This window comes from Rousettus aegyptiacus, unplaced genomic scaffold (genome assembly GCF_014176215.1).
Source record: "Rousettus aegyptiacus isolate mRouAeg1 unplaced genomic scaffold, mRouAeg1.p scaffold_m13_p_13, whole genome shotgun sequence".
NCBI classification, from domain to species: Eukaryota; Metazoa; Chordata; class Mammalia; order Chiroptera; family Pteropodidae; genus Rousettus; species Rousettus aegyptiacus.
The window spans coordinates 54,356,073-54,381,564 of record NW_023416288.1 but is presented as its reverse complement, the minus strand read 5'-3'; the positions used below and the strand labels follow the sequence as shown (position 1 = coordinate 54,381,564).

The 25,492-nt window shown below is 48.1% G+C and overlaps 2 long non-coding RNA genes across 5 annotated transcripts; both read left to right on the top strand.

Moving 5' to 3' along the window:
• The first annotated feature begins 3,005 nt into the window (after positions 1–3,005).
• LOC118610765 lies at positions 3,006–7,660 on the top strand. 3 transcript variants are annotated; one of them, XR_004954027.1, is made up of 3 exons: positions 3,006–3,666; positions 4,960–6,427; positions 6,520–7,660. It is a non-coding gene; the product is annotated as an uncharacterized LOC118610765 (long non-coding RNA). The 3 variants fall into 3 exon arrangements; XR_004954025.1 differs by having other exon boundaries at positions 4,900–6,427; XR_004954026.1 differs by having other exon boundaries at positions 3,006–5,228; positions 6,105–6,427.
• Positions 7,661–7,714: 54 nt separating this feature from the next.
• On the top strand, positions 7,715–22,441 carry LOC107504457. Of its 2 annotated transcripts, none has more exons than XR_004954024.1 (7): positions 7,715–8,243; positions 10,049–10,178; positions 13,708–13,825; positions 15,508–15,630; positions 17,916–18,062; positions 20,626–20,689; positions 22,310–22,441. It is a non-coding gene; the product is annotated as an uncharacterized LOC107504457 (long non-coding RNA). The 2 variants fall into 2 exon arrangements; XR_004954023.1 differs by having other exon boundaries at positions 17,916–18,934.
• Positions 22,442–25,492: the final 3,051 nt, after the last annotated feature.

Genomic DNA, 25,492 nt, shown 5'->3' with positions numbered 1-25,492 from the left:
CTCTTGTGCCCCTCTTCCCCCAGCGGAATATTCGAAGTTGGTTTTCTTAATCTCCGCATCAAGGCTCCAAATTCCTTGGTGTTTACCATCATAATCGGCAGTTTTAATAACCAGATCAATGTTCTAAAATTGTGGGCCTTAAAAGATAATTATCTCTGAGGTTCACGGACTAGATCTCTAATGGGTTGGGAACAAAAGAAATTAATTTTGATAATCTGTATCTACAAGGTGAAGGGAAGAATCCCCAAAAGGTACTGTTTGGAATATAAATGATGTCTATGCAAAGTAGTTCTGATGAATTCTGAACCAAATGGTCATAAAAAGAAAACAGCCTTCAGAAAGTAGTCTAAGCTTGGGAATTTGGTTTCTAGCCTCTAGAGGTCTAGCTTTTAATGAAACTTTCAAATGTACAAGGATTGAGCTTCCTCTACCCTAAAATTAGGACTAAGCAAAAAGAAAAGCTATTCTTGGCTATTTGGAAGGCCAAGGTGGATTCATCTTACTGAATATTGCATATCCTGGCATATACATTTTTTTTCTAGAGTAACCTAGTTCCTCTGATACTGAACGCTTTCCCAAAACTAAAACATGCAATAGCTTTTAGCCCTTTTTAGAGGAAAATTTTTGATATGCTATCTTATCCGCACTAAGAACTTCAAGTTAAGAAGGAAGAAGAAGAAGAGAGAAGAAATAGGAGTGGACCTCCTGTCCCCCACCGCCCGAAGAAGATAATAATATGGTGACCTATTTCCTATCCAGCCGTCATGTGTTGACATCATGGTGAGCAGGCCGGGGGTGCTCACGAGTGGGGTGAGAGCTCGCACAAATCGGGGAGCGTGCGCCTCCCAGGGCCGGGGCCTCATCCTCCCAGGGCCGGGGCCTCATCCTCCCAGGGCCGGGGCCTCATCCTCCCAGGGCCGGGGCCTCATCCTCCAATTCCTCATCATCGTCTCCCTTCAGCATCAAGACGTCCCGGCTCGAAACGAGGCCAGACGCCAGTCGCCAGCTCCAGGCTTCGCGTGGAAATCCATCTCACTTCGAAGCCCCGCACGTCGCCTTCCAGCGCCCGAAGGTGACGCCCAGCTTTTCATTTTGCCCCCTCATTTACCCCTTCCCGGGCGGCACAGGGCTTCTGCCCACAGCCAAGCTGCTAGCTGGCTTCTTCTGTGTCGTTCAGTGGATCTTCTCATTAGAACTATCGGAACCTCGTGTTGCTTTTCCTGTTGTTAGCTATTTGAAGGATTATATACAGGATATTCTATTTTGGCCTGTTACGTTCCCTTCTTCCCCCAAATTATCTATCTATCTATCTATCTATCTATCTATCTATCTATCATCTGTCAATCATCTACATCCCTCCCTCCCTATCATCTATCTATTTGTCTATCTATCTATCTGTCCATCTGTCCCTCTGTCTGTCCATCCGTCCATCCATCCACCCATCCATCCATCCACCTATCTTTCTATCTATCTATTCTCTGTCTCCCTCCCTTCCTTCCTTCCCACCTCCTTCTCCCCCCCCCCCACACGCACAGAAACGACCCAAGTGTCCACCGACGGATGACTGAATAAAGAACGTGGGATGTGTACGTACAAAGGGATGTCGTTCAGTCTTCAAGAGGAAAGAAATCCTGCCGTTTGCCGCAACATCGATGGACCTGGAGGACGTTACGTTACATGAAGAAGCGAGTCACAGGACACCTGCTGCTCGATTCGGCTGACATGAGGTATCTCAAACCATCGAACTCCTAGAGGCAGACAATGCAATAGCAGTTGCCAGGGACTGGGTGGAGTAGGAACTGGGGAGTTGCTATTCGTGGGTATAAAATTTCAATTACACACGGTAAGGAAGTTCTAGAGGTCGGCCGTAGGACAAGGGCCTCGAGTTACCGGCACTTCATGACAAACGTGTTAAGAGGCTAGCCCTCCTGGTACGTGCTCCTGCACACACACACGCGCACACACACACACACACACACACACACACGCACACACGTGCGCGCACACACGGGGAAGCCCTGGGAGGCGGTGGGCATATCTGTGATCTTGATTACATTTTTAAAAACATTAAAGGAAGCTCGGTGAATGTAAAAATTCCACTCTTCCGCCTAAAACTATTCTAACGCAAAACGTCCCAAGAAAAACTATCGAACAGACGTTAACTGTTTTCCTCTCAGCCTTCGCCTCAGGCCCTTGCTTTCTGTCAGTCGTTTTTCGTGAATGCACTTTTATTCCGATGTCCAATCATTTTGTTTGTCTGCCTGCTTGTTGGTTTCTTTTTAATTTAAGTCTAGTTGCTATACAGCATTATATCAGTTATAATAGTTTCAGGTGGACAATATAGTGATTCGACATTTTTATACCTTACAGTGCGATCACCCCATTAATCCTAGTGATCCTCTGTCACCTCACAAAGTTATCACAATGTCGTTGACTGCATACCCCTCCCCCTTCAGGACAGACACTGTGCCTGTGTTTAACTTTGCAGCCCCAGAGCCTGGCACAGTGCCTGACACATAGTAGGCATGCTGTGATGTGCGTGGACTATTTAAATAGAAGAAAGGAGGCCAGCACACACTGGGTAGGAACCAGACAGGTGTAGACCACCTAAGGCAAGTTCCATAATAGGCCGTCTGGGAAGGAGGTGGGGCCTAGGGGAGGGCAGTTGCTTGCCTCCTCTGCTTGTGTTCGGTTTTCTTGGTTTCTGGAAGCAATGAAGGAATAAACCGCCCGATGATCAGCCTTGCTGCTGACCTCCCCCTCTCCCTCTTCTCCCCGTCCCCACTTCCTGTTCCTCTCTCTTGTCACCAGTGGGAGGAGGTCATTCAAACCTCTCACCTGTGCTTGGGAAATGTATCCTCCTTCCCCACGTCTTGGATGTCTCTGCTTGCCTCAGTTTCCCCTGGCTTCCTCACACACGCACAGTCTTGTGATCTGAGAGGCATCGTAAGGGGATAATGCTGTGGGCGGGGGGTGGGGGGCATGGGAGACGGAGTGAGGGGAGAGGGAGGGGACCGAGAGGGACAGCTTTGCCTGTTGTCTGGTTGCCAAGGTAATGGTGACTCTTGTCTTCTTGCTCTGACCAGTCACAGCTAGCAAGGACATCGTTCTGCGCCTGCCCCAGAGTCTGCCCGAGCTCGGCCCGCCGAGGTCGGATATGCGAGGACCCCATCCCAGATCCCCTCTGCACATCTCTCTCTCCCTCCCTAACTCTTCACCTCTGCCGTTTGAACAGAGGGGTGGCTCGTTAGAGTCCTCTGCGCGTTTAGGGGAAGAAGGTGTCACCTCTACACGTGTGGGCGCTCGCGTTCCGGGGAGGGACAGAGACCGTGCCCTGCACACATTCAAGTAGCAGAAACCCAGCCTCTTCAAACCGCGAACACTGTCGTCTTCAAAAGGGAGAGAAAGGGCCCGCCCTGCGTCCTTCCTGAGCAGTTTTCCTGCGGAAGGACCCGCGTGCACTCGTGGAGAGGAGAGAGACTCACAGCGTCGTCGCTGGCAGCCGCGCCCACCTGCTCTGGGAAGCAGTTCTCCCTCCATCTTCACCAAACCACACGGAGAAGTGCAGATTCCTCTTTCGTTCGCCTTGCCTGCTCTCCCTCCCTTTACACTACCAGCTCCATCACCCGCCTCCTGGGCACCACTCAAACACAGAGCAAGGCAAAGGTATTCGCAATGGTCTTTTCATAGAGGACTTTAAAGAGCTTTTAGCGGTATTTTCCATTTATTGCCCGTATCTGTCTTTATATGCTGTTTCCCCTTCCTTCTCCTCATCTTATTTTCTTTAGAAGAGACGTCTGATGGCTGCTAATAGAAATTCAATGGGGGAAAACACCAGGAGTGATTTAGGACCCACTAGAGATGCTCGTTTTTCTAATGACAGTTGGATGGCACTTTATAGATGCACCCATGATCTCCTCTGATGATAGGGCTACCAGTGGCATTGCTGGGCTTCCAGAATCTTCGACAAATCTTTTTCCTCCTTTCCCCTGCCCTATTTCCAGGCTCCTATTTATTTAACGAATATATTTTGAAGGAATATCTGTGGGTTTTACACAGATAGTATATTAAGATTCTGTGCTTTCAAAATAATAGCAGCTCCTATATCTACTTCATTTTGAAAAGCACTTATCTGCCATAAGGAGAAGATAAGGATCCCCTGACCCTAACATATCTCTTTTACGGGAATAAGAGTGGACAGATTTTGTAACTGTTATTGAATTCAGTAAACATTTATTGATCTGGTCACTATTTTACAGAAATTAGAATTTTTCTCTAGTTTAAAGTTTTGGAGTGGGTTATTTTTTCCCCCATTCCTTTCCGCTCATCATCAGCATGATCTGAAAGTATTTGGATTAATTGGTCTTTTCTGGCCCCCAAATTCTAAGAAACAGAGGGAAAGAGGAGCCGGGGGAATTATGGAAGTCACCTACCAAGAGAGAGACAAATCTGAGACATGACCTCAGTTCCCCTGGCCCCGAATGTTTGCTTTTCCAACATTTAAAAATCATGTTTAAATAACTGTGCGAGGCGATTGGAAATTTGAACACTGACTGGATAATTTAGGTATATTTAAAAATTATTGTTAATTCTTTTAGGTGAGTCAACAGTAATGTGTATATGTGTGTTTTTTTTTAAGATGTTATATTTTAGAGGTAGACACTGAAATATTTATGGATGAAATGATAAGCTATCTGGCATTTGCTTCAAAATGATACAGGAGGTAGAGACTTAGGATGGGCATAGATAAACAAGCTGGGGCATGAATTGGTCACCAAAGCTGGGTGGCGAGTGTATAGGGGCGCATCACACTGTTGTCTTTATTTCTGCACCCATCTTTGTGTATGTAAAAGTTTAAAAAAAATTAAATAATAAAAATAAAAACCATGTTTTACCCAGGTTTCCTTCCCAGACAAAGAGCAGAGTATAAGACCCTAATTTGGGGGTTTGCATCCACAGTTTATGCTGAGACACAACGTAGCCAGTCTCAAAATAGGTCGTGGGACAGACATCAGGATTGAGAGAACAGCTAAGTATTCAGCCACAAATGGGTCATCGTCGAGGGAAGCCAAGAACCCCCTGGAAGTGCAGAGAGCATGTCACGGAGCCACCAAAAATAAGCCCAGGTTCTGACAGATGTCCCTTCCGAGAAAAGCACAGCCACACTCTCATCTTCAGTGGAGTCAGCACCCAAGGACACCCAAAATAGCACCCACAATGCCCTGCCGGTGAGTCAAAGAATAACCAACGGCATTTTGGGTTCCTTTGTCCGCACGCCCATCGCCCTTCCTTCATAGCGCCCCCTCAGAAAGAGGTCTTCTTGGGGACAGTTAGCGGGCGGGCAAATCAGCGGAGGCCCTTTAAGGGACGAGTTGACAAGATCGGAATTGTGAAGTCACCTGTGGCAGTTCGGGTCCTTTCCTGCAGCCATGTTCACATGGAGATGTTTGCGCGAGGATCTTCATTGCAGTATTGTTTGCTATAGAAAAAAAAAAGGTAAACGAATTGACGTTCGTTCTTGGGAAATGGCAAAAGTGAATACAGCCATGTAACGGAACCCCACGCCGCTGTTAAGACGATCAAGGTCTCGCTCGGTGCGCGGTGTAGAAAGCAGTACAGGAGAGGTGGGCGTGCACCAGGCACGTGATTCGCTCCATCAGGCAGGGGCCCGGCTGGTTCCGGAAGGCGCGCGGGTTCGTCCCGAATGCAGCCGAGACGCCCCCCGAGCTGGGGGAAGGAGGGGAGCCACCAGAGCCCACGACCCGTCGCTCATCCGCCTAACCACGAAGCCTGTGCCCCGCCCATCATGGCCTCTTTCTGGTGACACACTTGGCCTCCTGCAATTCTGGCGGTATGTACATGAGGACTAGGTCACTCTCTGCCATGCTCCCCACTTCCTTGGCCCTGGATGCCCTGTAGCTCTTGCTGAGTGCCGCCCCCCCCCCCCACACACACGCACACATCTAGGGTCAGAAAGAGGCAGCAGGGCCCATGTTCCTATGGCGAAGCGAAAACCATCCGGCCGCCTGAGACTCGGCATCTCGAGGCCCTCCACCGCAGCGAGGGTGGCGTGTCCTTTTATTTTTTATTTTTATTTCTTCCAGGGATTTCTTTGGGGATGAGACGGAGAAAGCCAGCACGAGGACCTTGCCACCTGCCATCTTTGGCCGGCGAGAACCTCGCACGTGTCCCTTCAGATAGAGCACCACGTAGAAGAATGCCAGACACGTGGTGCCTAAGCCCACGGAGGCCGGGCCCTGCAGCGGCTCACTCTCCCCTGTGCGTCTTCCTTTCCCCTTTCTTTTTTTTCCAGGAGAGACTCAATGAAGCTTAAAATCTCTGTAGAAGGGCAAAGAAAACACGGTAGAGGAAGTTTTAGAGACATCACCACCTTTCTCCAAAGATGTGGAATCACTCACTGCCTACGGTATGTCTCACATCAGGAGAGTCCTGTGTTTTTAACTTCTGGAAGTCAACGTTGGGTCCCTGAGATCGACCCGTCTCTTCTGTCCCACTCAGTGTGCCGTTCTTGAAATTTAAAGCAGTTCAGATGTGGAGGGGAGGTCATGGCGGTGTGGACTTCCACAAGGATTTGCTGAAGACCAGGTAAAAAAATCTTGCACACACATGGGCTGAAAACAAGTTCAGAAATCAGGCCGAGGCCCCAGGGCTGCTGTGGTCAGCATGGGGTTCCAGCCATGAGCCCGAGTCTGCTCAGTCCCTTTGCTCTTGAGGACCCTGTCACCAGCATGTGGAGGTGGTAAGTCACTCAGTAAGGGCCCTGCCCAGGTGGAGAAGCCATCCTTCATAAGAATCGATTATGCCAGGCCTTCAAGTCTTTGCAGAAAGAGAGACCTCAAGGCAGGGGATCTTAACCTTGACTGGAGCAGAGGAGACAGAACTGGCTTCTAAAATGCTATGCTGAGAGGCCGGCAGGTGGGAGGGAAATTTCCGGCTGGCATGACTCCTCTCCCCGTCCACCCTCTCTCCTCCTATGGTACAAGCCATCGACGATGGGCGGAATCACAAATGGTGGCCTTCGGCGGTCCGGGCTCCTTAACTTCCACTCTGAGTGATGATTTCCTGTCACTTTGTTCCCCGCTCTGAACCCTCACATTTCAGAGAGTGACAAACTGGGCATCATATTCAATGGAGATCTGACTAATGTAGATCGTAACCTAATGATTGCTTCCCGGGCTTCGCATGCCATCCTCCTATAAATACATCGCAGTGTCACTTCGGCTTGTGGGCAGCAGCACCCCATTGCTACCGCCCTCCGTCTGCGGTCAGCCATGACCCCTCGTGGCATCATGTTACACCTGTGCCCAGCATGTCCTCATCAGCCCTGTTTCTCCGTCCCTGGCTTCTCCGTCTCTGAATTTACCACCGTTCATATTCCCACCCTTAGAAGATGTGGCTTGATGTTAGCAGAAGCCAGAACCATTTAAACTCTGTTCCCTTTCACTGTTTATCTCGGAAGATAAAACATCTTCAAATTGGAAAGAGCAGAAATAAAGGGTAGGAGAAACACCACAACTCACATGTGAATGGGGCAGCAGCCTGTTCTAGCGCAGGGAGCTCTGGGCAGCCTAGCACTAGGTTGGAGGGCCAGCTCCGTGTGTTGACAGTGGTGTGGCCTTGGGCAAGTCATTGCACCTCTCTGGACTTCGATTTCCATACTTAAAAAAAAAAAAGCCATTTGACTACTTTATCTCTAAGGAATCTTTTAAAGACTCAAAGTCTAATACTCTACCATAAAACAAGTTTGTGACCGGGTCCCTTTTTGAAAGCTTATGGCCTTTTGGAGTTTCAGAGTCCGGTGGGAAAACAAAGCCTGGCCTAGTACCCAAAACCTTAGGATATCTTATTGGTGCCATTGTTTGACATATTATGGAAACAAGAGCATGGTTGTCGCCCAGCTGGTTTCAAAGCTTATTACATGCTGAGCAAAGACTGTAGGAGTAAGTCAGAGGAAAACTCCTCTCCCGTTTTCCCATTACCTCTTGGTTCTGGTACCTTCTACTCTAGGAGCAACCTGAGATGTCGTCAGGGAAGGAGTGAGCCTGCCCTGTGACTGTCATCGCTAATTCTGGTTTTTTTTCTAGAAGGTCTTCTAAGTTCTTGGTATTTTGTGACAATCGGGATGGCATCTTGGTACTACAGGTGGTATTCAAGTCCTTCGTATGGTCAGCATCAGAAGATCAGACAGATACTCACATGTACAGGTTCTTCATCTCAACCAGGTGAGCGTTCCCAGGTGAGGATGAGCGGCTTCTCACCAGGTGACTGTGTTGAACAGTCGATGTTCAGGGTGACAAAGGCCTGTTCCATCACCTCGTCCTGTAGCATCGGGCAAAAATCAGAATAAATAATAATGGGTCTCTGACTGCTGACACTTGCCTATGAAGGTGAACCTCAGCAAAGTGTATTCAAGTCTAAATAACTTTGCCCTGGGATTCGTAAAGAACTTGTACTATGATGTTATCGTCACAGGGCGAACTTTTGAAGAATTATGGAAGAGATAAATAAGATTGGCTATACCATCAGATGGGGTCCCAACTGTGTAAAGTCAGCTCAACATCAATGACAGGCCATAGCCTAAATTAAATATATTTAAAAGGGGCGGAGGATTATGAGATTTAGAAGATGTGCCATTGGCACCAAGGCCAGCATATACATGCTAAGAAGTTGTACCATACAAGCTGTGTCTATTTTGATGGATTACTTGGCAAATTTCAGGGGCTACGGTAGACAAAGTATATATGTGCTTTAGGGAAAAAATTAACATGTCACCCATAAGATTTTTGTCGATAACATGGAGAAAGAAGGGATGTCTGGCAGTATTTTGGAGTATATCTTTTATCTTGTTGATTACCTGTGAGTTTCCAGAGTGGTTTGGGGTCAACATGGTAGGGCATCGTTTGTATTGAAGCTTTTGTCCCAGTTCCAACCCTTTCAAGGTCATTGTCAAAGAGTGGGATAAAAACAGTAAAGATAGGCATGTCGACTTTGCCCGGGACCTGACCCCAGGAAGAATTGCTAATGTAGTCCCTGACAGCATCAAATTCAAAGTGGTTTTGATTGGATTTAACCTTGAGCCGAAACAAGCAATATAGAAAATTCTACATTTTGGGTTCAAGGTCAGTTGCATATGTGCAGAATGAAAGAGACGCAGCTTGGCAGAAACCCACGCGAAAACGTCTCAGTATTTCAGTTGACCACAAGCTCAATACGACGTAGCTTTAAAAATCAGCCAGCGCAATCTTCGGCTTCTCTTACCAGGCACAAAATATGTTTTCTCCATTTTATATTAGTCAAAGATTTGATGAACTGTGTTCAGTTTTTGACCTTCGCAATCTTAAGAGAGTCACTGAATTAGCACGAGTAAAGAGAGCATGTGGAGTGAGAAAATGTGACAAACATAATCCATGAACGAATGTGGAGTTTCTTTTTGTTAGTATTTAACCAGTATTTATTGATGGTTAATTACGTGGCAGGCGGTACAACAGACCTCGGAAATGCCGAAATGCACACAACACAGTCTCATTGTCAAGGTGCTGATGATCTAGACGAGGAATCTGAAAGGTAGTCGGCGGGAGGCCTACGAAGGAAGTGCTTCAGAGTGAGGAGCACGGCTCTGGGGGTCTGGAGGGGCAGGTGCAAGGAATTCTGATAGAGAGGATCTGGAACAGAATCAGGGAACTTCAGAGGACGTGAACTTTGACATCCATAACCTTTCGAAGTTGGAAGAAACGTTTTTTTTCTGATGCTTATAAAAGTGGGGGATGACTTCTTCTCCAAGGTCCCTTTGGCTCCAAAACTCTGAGAATTGATTCCTGTGTTACAGGGTCACATGGCTAGAGTTAGTTAGAATCCTGTGGCCTTGTAGTTCTGCTGAATTTCCCCTAATTGTCTTTCCTGTGTGCCAGTTTTTCCCCAATTGCTGAACCTTATTTTGCATGATTTCCTGCTAGGATTCAGCTGGCCCGCCAAATTTAGTATTGCCTGACAATTTGACAGAGACATCCTCTAAATTCCTTTTGTCCAGATCACAAAGCCCGTGACCAGAATAGATGCGCCCTCAGCCCCGAGAAGGCGGCTTACCACTAGGTGTGTCCCAGGCTGCTCTCCAAGGATTCTGGCCAAGGACGGGATGCATGTGAAAAGACCTCGGGCTGGTGAGTGAAGGGAAGAATAAGCTCAGCTGGACATTCTGTCGCAGCGAGAAAAGGCAGCCTCGAAAATAAATAATCATCCTGATCTCAGTGAGGTGAATGTGTATGCCTTTGACCCATGCCGACAATAGAGGAAGGAGAAAGAGTGAAAAGGTAACTCCTGTCGTTTGTTATCTTGAAAGTGCCTGTGTCCTGCTGGTCGCATGGCAGGAGAAGGGTCCCCAGCAGTTAGTTCACACGTGGGGATTCAAGATCGGAATTTGCACTGAGAAGCTTTGCCTTTGTAGGTCTAATCCATCTGTGCTGAGATGGTAACTCTCCTCGAAGGTAGGGTGGGCTCCCATGGGTGGGTCTTCCCCATGGCTCTTCTACGCTGTCTTTATCAGCTCTGGCTCTATTAGAAACTCTGTGGTCCAAAGATCACCTTCTCCCAGGTAAAAGCTGCTAGAATCCAAAGGTTTCTCTCCACATCCCATTGTGTTCTCTTTATTTACATCACGTCATGGTTTTGCTATTAATGTAAATGAGATCATTGATACATTGCGATGGTTAATTTTATGTGTCCACTCGGTTAGGTGACAGTAACCAGATATTTGGTCAAACGCCAGTATGGATCTTGCTGTGGAGGTAATTTTTTTAAAAAAATGGGATTAATACTTAGAGCAGTGGGCTTTGAGTAAAGCCGATTACCCTCCGTAATGTGGGTGGGCCTCATCTAATCAGTTGAAGGCCTTAGGCCTTAAGAGAGCACAGAGTGCGGTCCCCAAAAAAGAAGTGGGGATCCTGCTTTAGGCTGCCTTTGGAGTTCAGCTGCAATATCAACCCTTCCCTGCATCTCCAGCCTGCAGTCCTGCCCTGCAGATTTTGGACTCGCCAGCCTCCAGAATCATGAGAGTCAATTCCTTAAAAACTCTTTCTCTGTCTCAATAGGATGGATATATTGACACCTTTTATTGGTTCTGGGTCTCTGGAGAAGCCCGAGTAATATACTCTTTCATCTGGAGAACCAGCAGTTCAAGTTTTAACCTTTACCTAAGAAATAACCTCGCCCCGGACTTGACAGGAAAATCAGGCTCCAGACATGAACTCCCTCCCCTTCATACCCCTGCCTCCACCCAAACAGTTACCTGGGCTTGCACGTGCCCTCACCTTGATGTGAACCCTTCTCGTCTTCCCCAAACCCGGCCCTTGCTTCGTCCATGACTTACAGGCCCCCATCCATCTAGAACATACCAAACACCTCAGAGCCTCTGGATCTTCTGTTCCCTCTGCCCGGAATATTCTTTCCTTCCATTCCTTCAGGTCTCTGCTCAAATGCGGCCTTCTGCGATACACATGTAACGTAGGAATCCTTACTACATAATTGCTCTCCACCCCCCATCTCTGCCTTATTCCTCTTTCCATCACAGTGGCTGCAGACCCATTGCATGCTGAGCTGTTGATTTATGGACTGTCTTCCTCCAGCAAAAGCTAAGCTTCGCGAGCAGAGGGACATAGTCTGTCATGCTCTGTTTTATTCGCTCCTGTGTTCCCAGCCAGTGTCAGGAACGGTGCCTGGCACACGTTAGGCGTGTAGTTAATATTTGCTGAATGAAGAGACCTAGAGATAGACAGTAGGGAGGAGAGAGAGGGTATGTGTGGCTGTCGCTGCATACCTACAACTCGGGTTTGGTGACCTGAGTCGGGGACAGCTCGGGGTCTGCAAGACAGAGAGCTGCTGCCACCGTGTGAGGGAGATCTAGGGACGACGTACCCAACTGCCTGTTTTCTGTCAAAGAACTTGAGGCTTTCCTCCAAAGAAAATGAGAAAAGGGAGTTAATTTCAATTTAGAAAGTTCTGTTTTTTCAAAAAAAGCTGAGCTCTACCACTCTGTAGCCTAACATGCTTCTATCAAGGACAGCAAACGGACACGATTTCCTATGGTAGGTGCCGCCTTTCACACTGATGTTAATGAATAAGTGTGAACCGGGAGGAAGGAAGGAAGGGAGGGAGGGAAGGAGGGAGAGAGGGAAAGAGAAGAGAGAAAGGGAGAGAGGGGGGGGAAGGAAGGAAGGAAGGAAGGAAGGAAGGAAGGAAGGAAGGAAGGAAGGAAGGAAGGAAGGAAGCAAGCTCCCATCCTGGTTCCAGCCGGTTCGAGGAGTCCTCCTGAGCCCTTTCCTCATCATGGCTTCTTTTCCGTGGCACACTACTCCCATGGGTAGCAATCTGGGTTTCCCCTCCATTTTATGGCATCCTTCAGGTCCCCACTTAAATGTCACCTCTCAGAGAACCTTCCCTGACCACCATCTGCAGCAGGAAGCCGCCACCTGGCGGTCCTCTGTCACAGAGCGCTGTCGTTTTCCCGCGTGGCACGGATCGTGTGATGTCCTGTCATTTCTTTAGCGACGTCTCCCTCCCTAAGCTGTAAGAACCCTGAGGGCAGGACCATGTCTGTTTTGTCACAAATGTAAGGAGAGTGCCTGGCACGCAATAGACGCTCTGCTCTGTAACTATTCGATGGACGCCAGAGGAAGGAGCTCGTGAAGGAAGGAAGCCAGGAACCGGGCGCTGGGCTGCCGCGTGCGCCCAAGGTCGGATTATCGGCTGAGCGCAGGACCCGGGCCTCCTGACGGCTGCTTGCGCTTCCCCGGAGCCAGTCATCGCCTCGCCGACAGGCAGGGGCATCCAAGAAAGTAAAAGACGAAAAGAAAAATGAGGCATGGGAGGGCAGAGCAGAGAATCTAGGCTCTTTGAGCAGCCACGATTCGTCATTTCTTCCTGGAGTATTGGCACCTTTAAAAGCCTTGGCTGTCCTCCCCAACCTCCCCACTCAATCACGGTGCCTAGAAAAACGTAGAGTTTCCGGGGGCAGGGGCGGGGGTGGGGGCGGGAATCAATGTGCTAAACCTTCACCAGGCTCAGTAGCAACTCCCCGAGCAGGAGCAGCTTCCCTCTGGCGGCCTCAGCACTGAGCTGTCCGGGCCTCTCCCTGAACTTGACCCCAGAAGCAGGGAACTCGCAGGTTAAAAATAGGCTCCCTCCTCCTCCCCAGCCCATCCCCGGCCTGGAGAAGACAAAGGGGGTGCCACGGGCACCGTCCTGCTCGCCCAGCTCTGCTCCTCTGTCCCCGATTCGCCCCTGTCCTTTCCTGCTCTCTGCTCTCGTCCCTCAACTCACTCTGCCTCTGTCCCAAGTAAGGAGCCACTAGCCCAGAAAGGTTTCCGTTGACAACTCACCCCTCGGCTTTTAGGCGTGTAGGAAGTTAAAGGGCCAGGGAAATTTGTGATCTGAGTGTAAATGTTTGAGTTGAGAGCAGAATCATATTTTGAAAATATTAAAATGAGATTTTTTCATTTCTCCTTTGAATTATATCATTCCCAGTCTCCCTCCCCCTGAGTTGGAGCCAGAGTTCACTGTCCCAGGAGAGGAGAAGGTGCGTAGAATGAAGAGGTGACCAGTTACCTTTCAGGTTCAGATTCTCACTCAACCCCTTAATCAAGAGCTCGGTCTTGAAAGCTAGGCTCTGTGGAAAAGACAAGGGGGATCTCTCAGTTCCAGGACTCCTCCTCCAACGCAGCAAAAGCCGTGCCTGGTCGGGAGATGCGGGAGGCTCGTGCGGGAGTCAGAGAGAAGCCCCATCCAGCGGGTGATGGAAAGAAGCTTCTGAAAGGTGAGAGGGGCCGAGCAGGGATGGGGGACCAGACAGCTTCTTGCTGCTCCCCTCTAGGGGTAGAATCCTTAAATGCGTGCATGCGTGTGCGTGTGTGCGTGTGTGTGCGTGTGCACACATGCGTAGGAGCAGGACAGGGGACGGGGAGAGAGACAGGTAGGGACGGGGGAGCCTGAGAATGTAGGATGAAGGGCGAGCTTGGGGCACAGGTACCTGGACCCGCCTGCGAGGAGGCTGCCAGCTCCCAGTTGAAGTCCCACCTGCCAGGGTGACCAAGGAGCCATCACGAGGCATTGGCGGAGGCACCGGCTGGACAAAGGAGCCCGAGGCGGCACTTGGGACAGCATGAGGCTGGCTCGGGAAGGGCTGAGCACCCCGACGCTCTGGCCTGGCCCAGAGAGGGTGCCCGGAGCGCCGGGGCTGGCGGAGGGTGCTGCCATGGCAGAGCGGGTGGGGTGGGGGACAGCGGACCCGGGGCAGGTGCTGGGTCCTGTGCCCTCTCTCGCTCTCCTGTGCAGATTCCCCTTTATCTCTAACTGGGATCCCTTTCTATACTCACCTCCCTGGAGTCACTGCTCCAACTGCTGCCGGTCTCGCTCGCTGTCGGCGGGGCCTTCCCTGCACCTCGGGGCCTTCCCTGCACCTCGTGTTGCCCTTCGCCTGCCTCTCCGCCCCGGACCACCACGCTCTCCCTGACATTACGTGTTATCGGTCTCTTTCTCTGTCACATGTCCAGCAACTTGCGAGGTCCATGGGGCCAGGGGGCAATGACTTTGTTCTTGGCTATGTTTTCAGCACCCAGAGCACTGCCCAGTACATAGCAGGGACTTGGTCAGTACTTTTTGAGTGAAATGATTCAGTGAGGGCTTCCAGGTCCCCCCACCTCTGCCACCCTAAGGCCCCGAGTACTCCCCCACCTTCCCACACGCCACCTTGAAGGGAACCAGAAGTTACCTAGTGGGATGGGGGGGGGGTGCTGAAGGGCAGATCAATTATAGGAAATTTAAAAAGCTACATCGTCCTAAAAGGCGCCTCTCATACATGCAAAGGCTCGTGTGGCCAACGCGGCTTTGTGCTGCTACAGAGGATGCACGAGACAAATTCTCCGTCTTCGAAAGCTATCGGCCGAGCTGCGGTGCTGTGACATATTTTGTAGTGTGGAGGTGTCCTCGTAAAAGCGCGGGGCCGGGTTCAGTGATACATCGGCACGAAATCTTTTGCCCAGCCCGGCCTGGCGTGAGTGCTGGGTGCGGACCGGACAGCTGAGAAGACAGAGCCCCCTCGGTTACTTGGCCGAAGGCGCCAGGCTTGGAGCAGGGCAGGGGACAGGCGACTTCCCAGAATTCACTTGGGGAGCGTTGCTCAGGACGGCTGCTCCGAGGCAGGCTCGAGCAGCCAGCACTGGGGTTGGAAAGGGCCTGGGGACGCTGGTTGCTGTCTGTGGAGGGAAACAAGGCACGTCTGGAGTCCGGCCGGGGAGGGATGCGCGCTCCGCCCTGCATGTCTGCAGCGTGCGGGCATCTCGGCCGCGGAGCTGCGTCTCTCTCTCTGCCTGGTGTCCACTGCGGGATGTCTGGGCGCGACTGTGCACACACCGTCACTGTCTTCCGTCTGCCCTAGCGAAGGCGTTGCTCTTTGACCAACCAGTGTGGACTAAACCTGTCTCTTGCACTCTGTGACAGGTGACTAAGGAGGTGCCTTTCTAATCAGCGCTAACGGAAGCAGAAGGTTCCAGCTGGTCCCTACGCTAATGGTCTGTGGCCGAATAACAAATGACTGCCGACCTTGGTGATTAAAACCAGCAGGTAATCATTATCTGAGATTCCTGTGAGTCAGGGGCCTGGGAGCAGGTTAACTGGTGCCTCTGGCTCAAGGTCTCTCGCAGGCCGCGTCCCAGGGTCAGCCCGGCTGCAGTCTTATCTGAAGGCTCAAAGGTCCCCTCGAAGCTCACTTGTGTGGCTGTTTGAGGCCTCAGAAGATCTGCTTCCAAACTCAGTCGTGTGGGCCTCCCCACAGGGCTGTCCCAGAACGCGAGACCAACAGGTGAAAAACGTTTGCTAGGGAACAACAGTACCACCGGCAGGACGTTCGCAAAGACTTTACCGAAGCATAGCACAGATACGAAAAGTGCACAGATCTAACCTGTACAGCGATGAGTGTCCGCATAAAGTGAGCACGCCCATGTAACTGCCCAGGCCAAGAATAGAGCCAGACCCAGAAGCATCCAGAAACACGCCCCCCCCCCCACCAGGCATCAGTCACCTTTTCCCTCTTTCTCCCTAAAAGTTGCCACTGCCTTGAGACCTGGCACCACGTTCGCCCGGGTTTTCCCCAGCTTTGCTGCGGTATAATAGACACATCCGCCTGGTTTTAACCTTTGTGCGACTGGAATCCTGCCATGCTTCCGTGCCTGGCTCCTTGCTTAGCATTGTGTCTGTGAGGTCTGTTTAAGCTGTGGCACAAGGCCGTGACCCGGTTATTTCCTTGCTAGAAAAGATGCTGTTTTATGAGTATGCCATAACATATATAACACTATATTTGACCCAAATTAATGTCTGTTTGGGTTATTTCCAGCTTGGCCAATAAAGAAATGCTTGCTCTGCACACCCCCTTATACAGGCCTTTGATGCGCACATGTGTGCATTTCTACCGGCCACAGCAGTAGGCAGAATAATGGTCTACAAAGATGCCTCCGTCCTTATCCCCAGAACCTAGGACCACGTTACATTTCATGGCAAAGGAGAATTAAATTTGCTAATCAGCTGAACGTACAATAGGAAGATTGTCCCGGATGAGTTGGTTGGGCCCAGTATCATCACAGGAGTCCCTTCAATGTGGAAGAGGGGGGCGTTAGAGGTCAGAGAGCCACAGTGTGAGAAGCTACCCGCCGTTCTCGGCTTTGGGACCGGCAGCCGCGGACCGTGTGGGTGGTCTCTAGAAGCTGCAATGGTCAAATGAACAGTGAACGCAGACAGCCTTGCCGATGTCTCGATTTTAGCCCAGGACCCCCATTCGAACTTCTGAGCTATGGAACTTCCGTCGCTTTAAGCCACCAAGTGTGTGGTGATTCGCTATGATCGCAATTGAATAACGCTCTTCTCATCAGGCGGATCATGGGGCATGTCCACGGTCATCTCTTGTAGATGCTGCTAACAGTTTTCCAGTGTGGTTGTGCCGAGTCTGCTCCCGCAAGGGATGCGTGAGTGTCCCGCTTGTTTGATGTCTTTGTCACGGCTTGCTGTCATCCGCCTTTTTAATTATAGACATTCTGTTACGGTGTCTTATTTTTATTTCAACTTGCATTTTCCGGATTATGAAGAGGTTGAGTACACTTTTGTATAATTATTGGCCATTCGTATCTCGTCTTTTGTAAGATGCCTGATCAAATCAATCTCTTGCCAAGTGGCTCCTTTTTGCTGGCAAAAGAAGAATAGAATTTAGAACATAGCTCTCCGGGTCTCTCCATGAAACCATTCTGCATTCTCAAGTCACAGAATTGAGATTTCCTTGAATGTTATGAGACTTTTTCCTTTAAAAATAAGAAATAGAGGCAGATTCTAGACTGTATATAACAGTATGGCTATTTTAGTGAGTTTACACACACACGCACACACAGTTATAAACATATGTGAGTATGAGACACTGAAAAGAAATATGCTACATTATTATAATCACTAGCAAATATATATATATTTAAATGGTATTCATAAATATCAACAGATAACTAGGATATTACTTATAGGTTAGTAATCTCTGCATGAGGCTATTTCACTCAGAAGCTCTGTGATGAGGGTATCAAGACAGGTCTGGGTATTGAACGTTGAGATAGAAATATTTTCCTTAGCTGACATCCCCTCCAAAATAGATCACGTAGTCGGTGACTCATACAATCCATTCTAGAATGCTCAGCTACTTGTTAGGAGATTTTCATTTAATTTAAGCATTTTCATTATTGTGGACTTTTATTGTACACTGTTGGGTTCCAAGTCTTGGGCAGTTGTCGTAATAAGGTTACTAGTCCAGACTGCAGATAAAGAACAGCAATTCAATAATTAAAAGGCAACTGAGAGTACAATCTGTTGAATTGCAGAAAGAAAAAAATCAGATCCGAAAGTGCATGAAGATGGGCTCCAGGCCAAAACTATTGATGCAAAATACGAATTATTTCCGGTGGTAAACCAATATGTGTGGGGCTCCCGTGTTACCAAGAGGAATTCGTAAGATAATCGCACCAAAGGTATCGGGCAGGGCAATCCCGATGTTCATCTTCCCCCATTCTTAGACTGTCTCCCTTCTAATGCTTTCAGGATTTCATTAAACCGGGTTCTAGTTCTTCATCTTCCTCTTTGTTCCTTCCTTTATCTGCTGTCATCATTCCCTGCCTTTCACAGGGCTTATCCCTGCTCGGAAACAGTCAATTTCTGGCAAGGACCCAGTCTTTTTCTTTTCCGCCTGTTCATCACCCTAGTTCAAGCCACTACTTCCCATCCCGCCTCCCGTGGACTCCGGATCTCACTACGCCCATCCTCGCCCCTCCGCATCCCACATGATCCCCACCCCGCCTTCCAAAGTCTCCGCATCCGATCCTCTCATTCCTGCACTTAAAATAGCGTCCCGTTATTCCTGACCGGAAAGGCCCTGCCTGGTCTGTCTCTGCCCGCCAGCCCCTTCTAGAACCTCTCTCCTCCTGTTCTCTGTGCTCCGCCTGTTAGATCCTAAGCACGCGGCGCCCCTTTCCTTTCTACCCGGCTCCCACCCCTTCTGCCCGGCGCATGGCCACTGGTCCTCCAGGCCTGAACCTAAACACGCCTTCTTTAGATCCGCCCTCCCGGTTATCTCAGCCCAGGGCAGTCATGTTGCTCTCTGTCCTCAGCAACCTTCGTCTATCCTCCCGAGGACTTAGAACGCGACTGTGAAATTTTAATTGTGTTTTCCATCGATCCTTCCAACCTGGCTGAGTGCCTGCTGCGTGTCCGTATCACATGGCTAGTGTCGCCGTGAGAAGACATCGTGGACTGGGTGGCTTGCACGGCAGAGATTTACCTTCTCGCAGTTCCGGAGGCTGGAAGTCAGAGAGGAAAGTGCAGGCCCGTTCGCTTTTTCCTCTGTGTGCGTACACCAATTTGTCCTAATCCCCTCTTCTCATGAGGACACGGGTCGTGTTAGATGACAACTCCATTTTCAGGCCTTATTTAATCTTAATTGCCTCTTTAAAAGCCGGTTGTGGACTGAATGTTTGTGTGCCTACACCCCTCCCCCGCCATTCATATGTTGAAGTCTAATCCCCAGTGTGATGAAGTTTGGAGGTGAGGACTTTGGGAGGTGGCAGGTCACCAGGGCGCAGCCCTGAACGGGACTGTACCCGCTACAAGAAGAGACCAGGGAGCCAGCTGGTTCCCGTCCTGCCGTGTGAGACACAGTGAGAAGTCAGCAGTCTGCGACCCAGAAGAGAGTTCTCCGTAGAACCCACCACCAGTCTCTCACTTCCAACCTCCAAAACCGCGAGAAATAGGCTTCCGTTGTGGATAAGCTACCCAGTCTATAGCATTCCGTTATTGCTAAGGCGAGGCCCTACCTCCAAAATGCAGTCACATCGGGGTTAGGGTTTCAAGATATGAGTTGCGGGAGAACACAGTTCAGTCCATAATAGCGCTCAAGACTAAATATATGTTGGTGAACAAGACAGCCGGGGTCCCCGTCCTCCAAGGGCTCATAGTCTGGGCGGGACGAGGGGACAGATGGGGCCGACAATGAACAAGGACACGAATGGCTACATGTTTGTAAGAAGTCCTCAAAGGAGAAAACAGGGTGTCATGAGAGAATAAGTGTGACGTGCCCGCCGTAGACTAGGGAGTGAGAGGAAGCTTCTTCGAGATGGTTGTAAGTTTGAACGTGAAGGCCGAGAGGAAGGCGGCCATGTGAATGCCTCCGCCTATGCTGCCCTCTCTGCCAGGGCCAGGCCATGCGGTGGGAAAGAGTTTGGCATATTTGCAAAGAATGAGGGAAGCCAGGACGGTTGGAATGCAGTGAGCGAGGGCAGGGTAACACCTGGGTTGGATGACGCAGGGCCTCGTGGCCCTCATCAGGAGATTATCCCAAGGCCATCGGGGAGATTTTTAAAGATCTCAAGCTGTGTCACAGCCGCTGTTATGTGAGCAGTGAACTGTGAGGAGTGGGAGAGGGGAAAGCCCCAAAGTTCAGTTTGGGACATTCTCATTTGAGATGTTTGTGCAGCATTTAAGCAGATGTGTTCAGTGGTCAGTTATAGCAGCTGGGAGTTTAAAAGGTGAGGTGTGGCCTGGGGAGGCAGCGGGGTCTTGTCTGACCCCAGGGTTGTCATAAAATCAGCGCAAGGCCAAAGCATGAACAATTGGGAATTACCTTTGAGAGACTCTAATATCTCTTGTGCATGAACCTTTGGAAGTTCGAAGCCAAGGTTCGCTTCTTTTTCTCTTGGTACTGTGGCCACTACTCCCATCTCCCCCTTGCCCCCCCCCCAATAATATCTTCTCTGGGTTAATGGGCACCAAAGTCTGGTCTGTGGAAATGAGAAAAATGGCAAAAGTTTTTTGTTGTTTTTGCAACAAGTGGGTGGAGTCAAATTCACTGTTCACATAATAGAGCTTTAGTGTGTAAAGCTGAGAATCATCAACAAACAGATGGTTTTCAAATGTATGGGAACGGATAAAGTCACTTAGGATGAAAGCGAAGCAAAGGAAAGGTTGTGTCAGATCCCCAAGGTTGTCGTGACCAAGTACCACAGACTGCGTGGCTTAAAACAGGAATTTATTCTCTCACAGTTCTGGAGGCCGGAAGTCGGAAATCCAGGTGTCGGCAAGACTGGACTCCCTCTGAACCCCGCAGGTCAGAATCCGTTTTTGCCTCTTCTGGCTTCTGGTGTTTGCTGGCACCCCTTGGCATCCCTTGGCTTGTGGATGCATCACTCCAGTCTCCCCAGAGACAAGGCACCCCCACCCCATGTCTATGTCTTCACATGGCACTGTCTTTCCTGTGCATCTTTCTCTCCTTTTAAGGAAACCGGCCATATTGGAGTCAGGGTCATTCTTACTTCAATATGACCTCATCTTAACTAATTATAACTGTAAAGACCCTATTTCCAAATTAGCTCACATTCTGAGATGTTGGTGGGGGTTAAGATTTCAACATATCGTTTTGGGGGACACGCCTGTATAATGACATATATCCACGGTTACAGTATCACAGGGAATGGCTTCGCGACCCTAAGTCTCCTGCGCCCCACCCCTTCATCGCCTCCCTCCCTCCAGCCCTGGCCACTGCTGCCCTCTTTACTGTTTCCAGAGCTTGGCCTTTTCCAGACGCCGTGTGCTTGGAACCGCACAGTGCTGAGCCTTTCAGGCGGGCTTCCTCCACTTAGTAATATGCATTTAAAGTTCCTCCGCGTCGTTTTAGCGATAGCTCATTTTTCGTTGTTGCATAATATTCCACGCTACGTGTCTTTCCAACAGACTTTTTATTTAAAAAAAAAAAACAAAAAGACCAAAGACTACATTGCATTAGAGTGAAACATCAAAAGCTGCATTAAAGAGAAAAAGAAGGAGTAAAAAGGCAGCCTGATGTGCGGGTGGGCTGGGCGGGGAAGTTACGTATGTGCCCAGTGTCGTCGTGGTGTGTGTCGGAGGAGAGAGGGATTATGGGCTGGTTGTAAATCTAAGGACCAAAGTATTTCCCCTCTGCTCCCTTCTGGAAACACAGCTCAGCTGCCTGCCAGCAACCACGTCCCGTGAGTGCAGTACCTGAGCCGTCGCCCTGTGCTCAGTACCTGGGTTTGGTACTGATGGTAGACTAAGAAAAAAAAAAAAAAGGTAGCATCCCGTATCTCTCAAAGCTCATCACTCTGAGCCATACACAGAAGAGCATGAATAGATGCTTGAATGAATGCTTGAAGAAACACAGGATAGGCCCCAGACTTAGGGATGTAGGGAAGGTGCCCAGAGGAGGAAGAACCATTTGGTCATTAATGATCTTGTGATAAGGCCCTGGAGGTGCCATTGCCAGACCCAAGACCCTGTGCTGAGCACTGCAGAGGGACCGTTTGCATTAGAGTCAAGCCCAGACATCCCCAAGATACCTGACAATGAAGGAAGTAACAGCCTGGTGCCAGCCAATAGACCCCGAGGAAAAGAGCCTGTGTGTGTTTTTCCCAAGTTCTTCTACGGCCTGATCTTCACCGCCACCTAGTGGTGCGCTTTGCAAGCTGGCCGCGCCATCAAAGCAAAGGACCTGGGGGCTTCATGCCTCCGTTTCAACCTAGAAGGATTAGAGCCTTCCTCATAAGGTTCCAGATAAGAGACCACGCGGGAATAATGAATGCCTTGAGGGCTTTCGAATTAACATCAGAGAATTTGAAGTCGCAGAACTCAGTCTCAGCAATTACACACACAATTAGTAGCGGCATTTAGTATTTGTGCGTATAGGTTTGTTTTTTTTTTTTTTTTTTTACAGTTTGGGGTGTTGAGCAATTTCGGACAATGAGGCCAAGACCAAAAGTGAAAGCCTTGCAAAGGAAATGCGAAAATGAGGAGTGGAAAAGAGAACCAGATTTGGTGCCTAACTCCAGGCGTTTCCATTTCACAACCAAGGCAAGTGAGACGCCGTTAAATGTCCAAGGTCAAACGTCCAGCAAAAGAGGCGAGAGCCTCATCGAGTGCTGTGTTCCTTTCCTTTTGCTCTGCGGCCTCAGAGGGCCCTCTTTCTTTTGATATTTGCCTCGTTTTGCTACCGTTAGATTTATATTCTTCTATCAAAGGGTCAGTCCTCTTTATTCCACTCCGCACTCATAAATTGTTCTTCTGAAGGCTTGGATTACTTTATCTCTCACCTAGGACCTGGAATTCAGAGAATTTACGCAATGTGGGTGGCAGTTTATTGCACTCGTTATATACATTGAATGTCTTATAAATAATGTCAACTCATACCCCCCTTACCTGCAATAAACTTTTAGGCTCCTCTCGGTGCTTAATGTTTTAAATCTGCTTAATACAATTCACAGTGGATTTTTTTAAAGCTGCATGTGGTTTGGAGTTAAAAGGAGAACTTACATGTATCTGGCATTAGAGTCTTAGTAGGAGATTTCACATCCAATAACTCAATCTTCATGAGTAGCTCTATAGGTAAGTTAGAGAACTATCCTTATATTGATGAAGAAATAAAGATTCAGACATCTTCGACAACCACCCCCAATGACATAGCAATGAAAAAGAAGAGCTGGAAATTAGACCTGAGCTTCCTGTCTCAGAGCCTAATAGTATTTTTTACCGCACCACTTGACTCCACCGGGTTCGAAGTCAAGAAGCCTAAATTGTATTCCCAACTTAAATAATACATGAAACATTGTCTACTATACCACTCTTTGGGAAATTTGTATGTTTATTTGTATTTCAAAGGTTCTGTTGAATTCTAACTTACACACATGTTTAGCTGAGTGATTCCCAAGCTTATGGAATTACTGGATTTGTTGTTCTTTTGTTGTTTGGTATATGTGTGTAACTATTAACTTTGCCCTGAAATAGTGCTCTGGGAACACACTACGAGAAATGCTGGTAGAGATAATATGCTGGGGAGTCTGATTGGAGAGATCTGGAGTTGAGAGATAGTTGGGAACAAAACGAGGATTCAGTCTTTCAAAATACTCCTTGCGTATGCTTGGCTAAAAGAGCTCAGAGCATAATTTCGTTTGAAAATTCTCATTGGTAGCCTTCCTTGTTCAAGAGGGAGTTAATGGAGGAAAGCAGGATTTCAATGGCACAGTGATTGTCTCCAGGACTGTCCATGGCAAGGTAAAAGTCTCTGTGGTACAGTGTCTTCTCACTTGCTTTCTTCAACATCTCTCACCTTTCCTTGGATGGCTACTCACTCTAGTGGCCCATGGCTGCGTGCACTAGGTTTCAAAGTTACCTCTGCGAACTGTTCTGATTTCCTCAGTGCTTGTCAGTTCAGTGTTAGGAATACAGTCTGATCGAATTAGTCATTATGTTATCAGTCCTCAGTGCTTCGGGAGTATTTGTAATTGGAACAAATAAGTCTCTAACGGGGGAAAAAAAATGTCAATTAGCTTCAGAGAGATTTAGGGGAAAGAGTATCAAAGATTGTCAGACCCCAGTGCCATTCAGCCTCTGCCAGAGGACTCAGTGCTGTCCATACTGGGGCTCTCATCCCAGGCCTAGATCTAGGATCGGAGGCACAGACAAATGGATGCAGAAAAACATTTGGAAAAATACAACCGTTCATAACAAAAACTCTTAGACGATGGAATTGCAGGGAATGCCCTTAACCTGATGAGAAACATAGCTATGATCACTCTTACCGGTGAAATTCCAAATGTGTTTCTCTTTAGATCAAGAGTTAGACAGGAATGCCTGTTCTCACCAATTCTACTTCCTATTGCCTTAGAAATACTAACTAGTAAAATAAAGAAATAAAATGCATTCAGATTAGAAAGAAAGAGGTAAGACTGCCATTATTCATAGTCGACATGATTATATACATAGAAAATCTTTAGGGTTCTGCCAAAAAAAAAAATACCATAATAATTAAATTCAGTAAAATTACATGATACAAATTGTATTTCTGCATTCTAGAAACAAACAATTAGATATCGAACTTTAAACAGGACCGTTTACAATGGTACTAAAAAGATGAAAAACATAGGGATATATCAAATAAAACATTTGCAAGACGTATACACTTAAGAAATGTAACTTAAAGAACACCTAAATAAGTGGAGAGAGAAATACCAGATGCATGTAAAAAGGCTGTTTCCTCAAAGTGATCTGTGGATTTAACGCCATCCTAATCAAAATCACAGTAAGTGTTTTGCGTGTGTGTAAGTAGAAATCAACAAGCCGACGTTAGCCTCCATACGGAAATTCATAGAATCTGGAATGGCCCAAATATTTTGAAAAATAACAAAATTGGAAGACGTACATTACCTAATTTCGAGACTTACTAGAAAGCCTTATTAATGAACACAGTATTGGCATAAGGATGGACGGTTTGAATAAATATGCATGCGATTTTGTATTTAGAAGGGTAGAAAGTTGAGAAAGTTCATTCGACCCTTAGCATTTATTTTATTCTAGGCACTATGCATATGAGGATATGGGTGTTCTATGGGAAAAAGAATAATATCATCATTGCCCTCATAAAATTTAAAACACCCTGGTGAGGGGAGAGGTCAGGCATTAAATGAATAATCACACAACCAAATATATAATTACAGATTATTACGCATTCTGTAAAAAAGAAGGGAGCCGTGGGAGAGTGTAACAGGAGGAGCCTGTTGGATAGATGACTCCAGGAATGTCTCTTTGGTGAAGGAACTCAGGCTGAGAGGAAGGCGGTGAATGGGCATTAGGTAATGAGCGAATGGACCAGCCTCAATTAAGACCTTGACATTGGAATTTTAAAAGATTAATATCAAAAAACAAAACCATAGAAAACTCATAGGTAATAAATATAGGTGAATTTCTGATCATTCTAGAGTATGATTAAGATTTAACCATGAACAATTCAAGAGTTTTTTGTTGTTTGGTTTTTGTTTTTGTTTTTGTTTACCCTAAAATGTACCATAAACCAAGTGCAAAGGCAAAGTTAACCAGGAAAATATTTTAAACAAATAAATCAAAG